The sequence below is a fragment of the Bison bison genome, unplaced genomic scaffold (assembly GCF_000754665.1).
Source record: "Bison bison bison isolate TAMUID 2011002044 unplaced genomic scaffold, Bison_UMD1.0 scf7180017864068, whole genome shotgun sequence".
In the NCBI taxonomy this organism is placed as follows: Eukaryota; Metazoa; Chordata; class Mammalia; order Artiodactyla; family Bovidae; genus Bison; species Bison bison.
Window position 1 is genome coordinate 1,815,591 of NW_011494640.1, and position 10,770 is coordinate 1,826,360.

Genomic DNA, 10,770 nt, shown 5'->3' on the forward strand with positions numbered 1-10,770 from the left:
GCTATTCCTTCTACCTGGATTGCTCTTCCAACACCCTTCCTTTGTTATCAAATGCCTCCTTCCAGACCCCCTCCTCTACCTCCCAGATTCCTCCATTCTCTCTTCTGGGCTCCCTTTGTAACCTCCTTCTTCTGTGACACTGTAGATCTGTTTCAGAGCGTTAGTATCAGCGTCTCTTGTCCCACTGGACTCGGAGCTGTTCATGGGCAGGACCTCGAGCTGATTTACTCCGTGTGTCCTTCCTCAGCACCAAAAGTGAACAAAGAAGACAAAGGGATGGGATAAAAACATTTTCCCCTGAGGGTGGTAGGGAAACTGAGGCAGAGAAGTATTCATGAGAAGTATTCATGAATCTGGTGATGTTTCACTCAGAAGAGCTGGGTCAGCTTTCAACTCTCTTGACTAGAGCTAAGCCCTACCCCATCCCTCCAGGTTCTTTTCTGGAACATTGCTGCAAACCTTGGAGTACCTCATTTCAATCCACTCTTATCCAAGTGTTTTTACCTCTGCTTTCTACAAACAAGATAAAGAAAGCCTCTACTAAGCCAAGGATACTCCCCCCAAAATAAAGGTAGCTCTCAGGAGGATAATGGAGAATAAACTGAACTGCAGCATGAAGGACTGTGGGAAGACTCAACGAGGAACTTTCTGACCATTAGGGCTCAGCCCCTAAAGTGATCCCTAAAGAAATGGCAAAGGGGAAGGGGTAGGGGGGCCTTGGCCCATCCAGGGGAGACCAAACAGAGGCCAGGGGTGGATATGTGGAGCTTCCTGGAGGCATAGGGATGACCTGACTGACTTTCGTAAGAGCTTGGTTCTCACTTAAAGGGGGTTGCCACACCATCTCAAGGCCCATCACTCACGTTAATTACCGAGAAAAAGCCGATTTCTCCTCATTTCCAGACTTCGAATGACAGTATCATTAGGCTGGTAATGTTCAGAGAAATTGTGCGTGTCTGTCTTGGAACACGTCCTGAGCCAGAATGGGTGAGGGTGTCCCCAGCGAGAGGGCTAGTCTCTAAGACACTCCCTGCGGCAGGGGGCCAATCTCAGGAAGAGATGCTGTGCCACCAGGGCAGAGGTGCTGTCCCTCTCTGGTGACGGTGACTTAACCATATCACACGATGGTGTGGGTAACAGCTCACAACACAGAAACCCTGCCAGATGGGAACAGTGCCAACATTCCCCTCTGGGACTTAACAGAAGGACACAAATGCCCTATCAACTGAACTGGAGCTTAGGCCTGACTGCTGCCACAGCCCTTCCCAGCCCACCTGGACCCTTGGCTCTTAGCTCCCTGTCCGCCTCTGGACCAAGAGGCATCGGGACCCCATCTCGTGTCTGGGAGGGGAGAGTTGGCCACTTCCGCACATTCCTTCGTCCCTCAGCTGCCTGAACGTGAACACGAGCAGAACTCGAACAACAGCTCATATGCCTCTTCACATGCTTCTTCACATTGAAGCCTCACTCAAACCCACTTATCATACACAGAAGCTGAGGCCCAGAGAGGCGAAGTAATTTGCCCAAGTTCAATCCTCTGAGTTAAGCTTGACTCCAGGTCTGCCCAATGTCAAAGCGTAGGCTGAAGACAGTCTTCAATTAAATCCATCCAGCCCTCCGGGAATACCTCCTCGGTCCCTGCTCCTGATACAGAGAATTGGACCCAAACAGGCTCTGCCCTCAGAAGCCAAGGTTGGTGAGGGAGAGGCAGGATGTAAAAATATAATTATAGCTCAGCATGATCTGTGCATGACACAAAAGAGGAGATACAAAAGCTTTATCCTCACCAGTAATCAAAGACATGCAAATTAAAACAATACAATGCAATTTTACCTATTGAAATTAATAGTTTTTTTTTTTCAAAGATAGCATCAGTGTTGATGAGAACTGAAATCTGGATCATTCTCAGACTCCCAATGGAAGGGTGAAGGCCATTGCACTGTAGTGTCAGGAGCTTTTAAAACAGACAGACCCCTTGACCCTCTTAATCTACTCTTAGGAACTCAATCGAAGAAATTACCAAAGATGCTGAAAAAGAACCATGCAGAAGGATGCTTATTACCATTATTTGTAGCTATAAAAAATCACAACCACCATAAATGTCTAGCAATAGAGGGCTGGTTAAATAAAATACAATATATCCATATATAAAAGAATATTAGGCAAACAATAAAAGTCATGTTCTTAAAGAACTTTTAATAACCTGGGGAAAGGTTCATTATATAATGATAAGTGAAACAAAGCAGGAAAAGAATCTATACATATAGGATATTCTTAACTTTGTAACAAAAATATTTAATCAATTCACTTAAAGAAGTCTGGAAGAAATTAGTTAAGTCTGAGAGGATTATCAGTGACTTTTTGTTTCAATTAATACTTTTGTGTTTCTTCTAAATCTTTTACAAGATTTTTTGGGGAAAGTCATTAGAAACATATGTAGCATGTGTGGTGGTGGAGTTCGGGGGCTAGGCAGCTCAGGATGTCATGAGAACACAGCCTGGCCAGTCCGGGAGGGCTTCCTGCTGGAGGTGATGCCTATGCTGAGTCTCATGTGCATATGTTTATCCAAAGGATTGGTCCTAGGCTAGGAAACATTATGTACAAGGCACAGAGGCAAGACAGATCCTGACCTCTCCTGGAAACTCTTCGTAGTTTGCGGAGCTGAGTGAAGGGGCAACAGGTAAGCCCAGTCAGTGAGCGGAGACCTTGAGTAGCTTGAGGAGCTGGCACTTTGCCCTGAGAATAAAGTGGATGTTCCTCTGCGGGGAGGTGGTGGGGAGGGGACGCAGGTGTCGTGTAACATAACAGAATCCAAGTTGTGTTTTACAAAGATCACCATCATGGCCACAGCATGGGGCGTGGGAGATACGGGGAGGCAAGATATGGAAATCTAGGAGCCCGGGGAGAGCCGTTAGGAGTCTGTTGCATCATCTGGGTGAGAGAGGGGGTTGGCCTGGGCTGGGCGGTAGTGACAGAGAAGAAGAGAGGAAGGGCGGGCTGGAGCAGTGATTATGAGGAGATTTGACAGGACTCGGTGATTAATTGGAGAGGGGAGGCGGGGTGGGGGAGGGGAGGTGCTGCCTCTGACAGCGGCTCTAGCACACACGTGCATGCACTCAGATTTAGATTGCATGGCTTCAGGAGTGGCTTTCCCCCCCATTCTCCCAAAGGAGCAGATTCGGCGCTCATTCATATCTGGCTGCAAACCCTGGGAGAAGCTGACCTTGGTCCACTCACCACCTGACCTCTGGTTCACGCTGGGGCCCCCTGCATGTGTGGGCTCCCGGTCTGCTGCACCAGAAAGCGGGGCTGGGCAGGGGTACGGGGAAATCCACGTGGAGGGGAGCCGTGGGCAGGGGCAGGCACAGAAAGGCCAAGGCTAGGCCTTCCCTCCGACAGGTACACACGGCCGCACGTGGACCAGGATCCACAGACAGCGCACAGTCGTCCACAGGGACTCCGAGAGTCAAGGCACAGGCAGAAGAGACGCACAGAGGCACAGCCTGACGTAGGCTGTCAGACACGGGTCCTGTCGCACACAGCCGCACACCCACACTCAGCCAGCCTCCAACACAGTCAGCCCCAGACAGGTCGCACACTCAGGCTATTGTGCTCAGCCCAAGTCCCCAGGGGCTTCTGCCCCCAGCCCCACACCCCCTCCTTCCTCCCCAGAAGGACAGGACAGAGGGGCCAGCATAGGGGACTGGCAGAGAGACCAGCAGCCAAACGGGGCAGCTGGGAGGGAGGCCTCTAAGAAGGGGTTGCCAAGGCAACAGGCTCCTGCAGAACCAACCAGGGGCTTAGATTCTCGACTCTTATTTTTAGAAGTTGGGCCTGGACCGGTTGGGCCAGCCAGCGGGCCAGGCTTCCCCAGGCAGTGCCTGAGGGTATAGACACCAGCCTCAACCCTGTCCCCGGGGGTTCAGGTGGGCATTGCTCCTGCGGAGACTTTCACACACCCCCAGCCTCTTCCCCAGGGACAGGCCCTGGGCAGGATCTTCTACTCCCTTCTGTCTTCACACAGACCCCAGGTCCTTCCACCAGCCCAGCCTCTAACCTCAGGTCCCAGGATGGAGACACAGCCTGCCCTCCTATCTCAGCCTGTTGGCATCTATGGCTTAATTTATGGCGTGCTGGGGGAAGAAAGACAGACTTCCCTGGGGCAGTAAAGAATGCGAAGGTTTGATCCCTGGGTCAGGAAGATTCCCCTGGAGAAGGGCATGGCAACCCACTCCAGTATTCTTGTCAGGAAAATCCGATGGACAGAGGAGCCTGGTGGGCTACAGTCCATGGGGTCGAAAAGAGTCGGACATGACTGAAGTGACTGAGCACAGCACAGGAGGAAGAAAGGTGGGGAGCTTGGCCAGATTTGTGTGGTGCTGCATGTGGGGCTTGTGTGTGAATAGTGTACATGTGTGTACATCTTAGGGGTGATTCTCACCCTCAACTCCACGTGTCCATGGGTATGCATGTGTGCATGAGTTCTCTCTTCTGCAGGGGCAAAGCAGAGTTCTCCCTTTCTCCCAGCCCCACTCACCACCCCAACCCTAACCTCCATCCTTGTCTGGGTCTCTTAAAAATGGGGAGAAGGCAGAGACCTCAGCAGGAATGGTGGCGGAGGGCCCGGGCCTGGTTGTCCCCTCTTGTGCAGACCTTCCCCGGGTCTGGGCAGATAGTTTCCAGCGGGGAGGGGGCGCGAAAGTGGCAGCAAGGACTGGAGGGGCCAGACACACCCAGGTGGACAGGGACAGGCTGCAGGGAGCTTGGGGACGCTCCAGGAGCCGACGTGAGGGTGACCCCTCCAGCTGCTGGGGATTTCTCTGTTAATCTGGGACTGCTCCGTTTGCATCTCATTTGCCTATATTTGCATAACAAGGACCTGGCTGGCACCAGAAATTGAAATTCCTAGCCTGGGTAATTATGTGAAAAAGTCTCTGGAGACCAGCAGGAATCCTGGGGCCAGGGAAACAGAGGCAGGAAGCTGGATGTGTCGATGTACTGGTACCCATTCAATCCCAGAGCCTCCATTCCTTCCCTAATCCCTGCAGCAGGAGGGGCGGGGATGTCAATGAGAATGGGGTGGAAGGGATAACAAGGTTAAGAATCAAGTCACCCTTGAGAGCCCCAGCACCCAGACAGAGCTGGGCACAGCCTTCCCATGGTGGGAAGGGCCTGGATTTGATCAGGGCAGGGTTGGGAGTCAGGGTGGGGAAGTAGAACTCAGCAACCTCTGCCCCTCCTGTCAGCCCCCTGCCCTCCTCGGCCCCCATCAGTCTGTAAAGAGCTGACTCCAGCCAGAGAGCCTGGGATCATAGCCTGGGACTGTCGTTTACCAGCTCCCATATTTTCAGACCTTGGCAAGCGGGGCCCTTGCTCTGAACCCCCGTTTTAGATGACCCCACTTAGGCCCTCTTCTGCACAGGGTGAAGAATTTAAATGTCCACAGGCTCAGGACTTCCCTGGTGCTCCAGTGGCTAAGATTCTGGGCTCCCAATGCAGAGAGCCCAGGTTTGATCCCTGGTCAGGGAACCAGATCCCACATATCACAATTAAAGATTCCACATACTGCAACTAAAAAAAAAATCCCGTATGTGCAACTAATAAAAGTACCTCCATGCTTAATGAAGACTGAAGATCCTGCACCCCACACTAAGACCCGTGTGTGCCTGCCTGCTCGGTTGCTTCAGCTGTGTCCGACTCTTTGGGATGCTATGGATGGTAAACCTGCCAGGCTCCTCTGTCCACAGAATTCTCCTGGCAAGAATACTTGAATGGATTGCCATGCCCTCCTCCAGAGGATCCTCCTGAGCCAGGGAGATTGAACCTGAGTCTTCTGCCTTGAGCCACCAGGGAAGCCCACATTAAGACCCAGCACAGTCAAATAAATAAATTCAATAAAGAAATACTAAAAAAGAAAAAAGTAAAGGTCCACAGGCTCACACAGTTGTGCCCATCTGAAGCTCCAGCCCACTTTGAGACCATACCCCAACCTCAGTTCAGTTCAGTAGCTCAGTTGTATCCGACTCTTTGTGACCCCATGAATCGCAGCATGCCAGGCCTTCCTATCCATCACCAACTCTCAGAGTTCACTCAAACTCATGTCCATTGAGTTGGTGATGCCATCCAGCCATCTCATCCTCTGTCGTCCCCTTCTCCTCCTGCCCCCAATCCCTCCCAGCATCAGAGTCTTTTCCAATGAGTCAACTCTTCGCATGAGGTGGCGAAACTTCGTATTGGAGTTTCAGCTTTAGCATCAGTCCTTCCAAAGAACACCCAGGACTGATCTCCTTTAGAATGGACTGGTTGGATCTCCTTGCAGTCCAAGGGACTCTCAAGAGTCTTCTCCAACACCACAGTTCAAAAGCATCAATTCTTCAGTGCTCAGCTTTCTTCACAGTCCAACTCTTACATCCATACATGACTACTGGGAAAACCATAGCCTGGACTAGACGGACATTTTTTGGCAAAGTAATGTCTCTGCTTTTGAATATGCTATCCAGGTTGGTCATAACTTTCCTTCCAAGGAGTAAGCATCTTTTAATTTCATGGCTACAATCACCATCTGCAGTGATTTTGGAGCCCCCAAAAATAAAGTCTGACACTGTTTCCACTGTTTCCCCATCTATTTCCCGTGAAGTGATGGGACCAGATGCTATGATCTTAGTTTTCTGAATGTTGCGCTTTAAGCCAACTTTTTCACTTTCCTCTTTCCCCAACCTAGGGTCCTGGAACTCCTTCCCCAGACAGCCCTAAGCCAGCTGCCAGGGTGTAGTGGTCTCTTCCCACGTCCTTTCTCCTCAAGGCTGAAGGGTTTCAGAAGGGTGGCTCTTTGCCAAGACCATGGCAAACAGGAACTCAAGTGTTGGGGCATCAACAGGCATGCACATGAAGCCCCTCATGCTGCCGCAGGGAGCAGGGTGAGAGAGAAGCGGAACCATTGGATGGCTAGATGCCTCCTTTTATACTCTGCCCTGGGCTCTCTAAATGCTTGGGGGGGCTCTGACAAGCTGTTTGACCTTGAGGAATTTACTTAACCTCCCTGTGTGCCTAAGTGGGGTTAATAATAGTAACTGCCTCATAGAGTTGTTATGAGGATGAACTGAGTTAATTCATGGAAAGCACTCAGAACAGTGCCTGGCACAGAGTAAGAGCCTGAAAGTGTTAGCTATTATTATCTATTATCCTGGGACTTGGTTTTTTCCTTCCAGCTGCAGAAGCAGCACCTTTTCTTTCACTTTGAGGGTCTGAGGAAGAAGTAGGGGATGGGGTACCCTTTCCACTCCTCCCCTTTCTCCCTCAGAGCCCTGGGTCCCCGCTTTGCTCCCTTCCCAGCTACTGTGCCCCCAGGCCAGGAAGCCAGGATGCCAGAAGGGCTGCCAGGTCATTAGCCTGAAAGTAATGATTTGTTTAACATCCTTCTTGGTTGAAAATGAATGAGTGAACACACGAACAAATGAAAAACAGAGACTGAATGAATAAAAGCCCAACAGAAGGCTGGATTGACTGACAGAAGGAGAAACTGACATGTGGATGTTTTGGCTTCGGGGGCCCTCAGATCTGTTTCCTGTCTGCTTTCATTAGATGGTGGGTGGCTGCTGGGGAGTGAGGGGTCTAGCCAGACACTCTGCAAGGTTAACCCTGGCTTTGGCGCCTGGTGAGGGGGCGCCTCTGCCGGGGTGTGGGGGTGCCAGACACTGCCTGTGCCTGGGTCCTTTGGTGTCCTGTGGAGGTGTGAGTGTGTGTGGATGGTTCCCTGTGAATCCCTGTGTCTGTGTCTCCGCTCAGAAGCTCATCCCTGCCCAACAATGAGAGGCCCTGGGCAGGCTGTATCCAGGTCTCCGGTGGAGAGGTGGGGGATGTTGGTGAGCCTCATTACCTCCTTTTTTACACTGTGCCCCCTCTGGCAAAGCCAGGCCTCAGCATTCCCGCCTGTCAGCCGGTGGGTGAGTAGTGATGGAGAACTCTCCTGGGGCCATCTAACCAGGCTAACCTTAGGAGAAGCAGGGGGGAACCTGTCTCAGGACCACCCTCTGGGCCCATGGGCTTGGCACTGAACTCATCTCAGACGGTGACAGGAGTGGGGGCATGTGGGAGTGCAGGTGTGTGTACCGACGAGTGTGTGATTTTCTGTGTGTGCCAGGAGACGGTGAGTGGGCAGCTAGGTCTGGGTGTGAACATGAATAGGATTTATGTGTTTATATTCATGACCATCTAGGTTTGTGAATCTGCATGACCATATCCTTGTAGTCTGGGAGCTTTTGTGCATGATGGAGTATGTCCCAGACTGCAGGCTAAGTGTGTGAGTCTTAGGTCTGGGGGCTTTCCATGAGAAGCTCCAAGGTGGAGGCAGGAGTGGGAAGAGCCCCTTGGGGACTGGAGCTGTGGCCTTGAGAGAAACGTTTCAGGGAAACCCTGGCTCGACTTTCAACCAGGAGAAATTACCCTTCAAGTCTATTTCTTTAGGAACTGTTCTCATTCCTCTCCTCCTACCTGGGTGAGGCCCAACGGTGCTGAGTCCCACTCCAGGGGCTGGAAGTCCCTTGGAGGAAAACCAAGGAGTTCTAGAGGATGCTGGACTGTCCTTGAACCCAAACCCCTGGAGGTAGACCACGGGATCATCAGAATTCGCAGGCTCCAAGGGAAGCATCCTAGAGACAATTCCCTCATCCGCCCCAGCACAGAGACAGGACTTACATAAAGCCACTCAGAGGAACAGTCACACAGTTACCCAGACCTGGGCACTGGCACAGCATCACACAGGAACTGGAAGCCCACGTGTGTAGTCACAGATCCGCTGGACAAGCACATACACATGTACCTGTGCACACATCACGACAGGCCAACACCCATACAGGCACTTAGATGTACAGACATATGTACGTTTACACACAGAAACATACACTGGTAAAACACACTCTTGCAAGGATATACATGCTTAGAGGTACATGCACACAGACATGCTTACATATGTGTTCACGTATGTTCGGTCCCTTCCTACCCTCACTACGGTTCTCTCAGACCAATGCCTGGCCATAGCTCTCACTCACAATGCAAGACCCTTTGCAAGGTGGACATCAAAGGCAGGCAGATGCCATATGCATCTGGGATCCTGAGAGTACTGAGTTGCGTGTCTACATGCCCAAATTGTACATGTGAGTGTCACTGTGTGTTTGGTAGTCTGTGCCGCTCTGTGCTGCTCAAGTTGCTCAGTCGTGTCTGACTCTCTGCAACCCCATGGACTGTAGCCCGCCAGGCTCCTCTGTCCATGGGGATTCTCCAGGCAAGAATACTGGAGTGGGTTGCCATGCCCTCCTCCAGGGGATCTTCCCAACCCAGGGATTGAACCCAGGTCTCCTGCACTGCAGGCAGATTCTTTACTGTCTGAGCCACCAGGGAAGCCCCTGTGTGGCTCTAGCTCTGTCTAAAACAGGGAAGTGTCTGTTTGTAACACTGTGGGTATTTTCTTGTGTGTATATTTCTGGCAGGACCAACATGTAGTTCCGTGTACCCATTTATGTGAATGTGAGTGTGGGTGACAGTAAGGAATGTGTGTGTCTGTGCATTTTATGGACTGTCTCTGTGAGCATACTTGTATATGTATGTCTATGTGCACATCTGCATATATGCACACTTTCCATGATTACGTATGACTATGTGGTTCAGAATCCACAAGCTGGCTGGGCTGGCTCCCCTTCCAGCAAAGGCTGCAGCCTGGGGTGGGGCCAGGAGAGACTGGACTGAATCCCTCAGCCATTGACAGTCGTATTTACAGAGCTCCGAGTAAGACGTAATTGCTTCTATTAATCTTTCTCCGGTTGTTAATTGCTCACTTATCGGGTTGTGTATTATGCCGACTGTTGCTCTTAATTCGCCTCCATAGCTGCAGGTGTTTGCCGCCTTATTAACTGCTCATCGGCGCAGCTAGGGATGAAGACTTAATTGGCCCCCAGAGCGGGACACAAGCAGGCCAACTGGGCACTGCCAGGCTCTCAGCCTGTCCCTAGAACCCTTACCTGTGGAGCACAGGTGGCTTCTAGGGAAGGAGTTGGCCCACTGCCATCCGCCGGCAGACAGCAGTCCTGCATACAGCAGACTGACAACTGCAGGGTATGGCCCCAGCATAATCCCACCTCCTCCAGGAAGCCAACCAACCAAGCAGAATCCAGCTTCTACACTCCCTCTTTATCACCAACGACCACCCGCCACCTAGGATAGGAGCCAATCTCATTTGTTTTAATTATCTGAACTTAACTGAGAACTAAGAAATCAACACAGTAGAACTGACTCTTCTCCTTTAACACCTGCTTTGCCACCTCTCTGACCCTGGCTGTTAAGGTTACATAGAGAGAGAGGAGGACAAGAGGGAGCGTCTTCCAGAGCAGAAAGGTGACACTGGACTCAGGAGGACTTTCCAGTTTTTTAAGAGGCTCTCTGGAACAATTATAGATGGAACAAAAAATGGAAACAATGACAGACTTCCATTTTTTCTCCCATCTGCAATGATGCTTTTGAACTGTGGTGCTGGAGAAACCTCTTGAGAGTCCCTTGGACTGCAAGGAGATCAAACCAGTCAACCTAAAGGAAACCAACCCTGAATATTCATTGGAAGGACTGATGCTGAAGCTGAAGCTCCAATACTTTGGCCACCTGATGCAAAGAGCCGACTCATTAGAAAAGACGCTGATGCTGGGAAAGACTGAAGGCAGGAGGAGAAGGGGACGACAGAGGATGAGATGGTTGGATGGCATCATTGACTCAATGGACATGAGT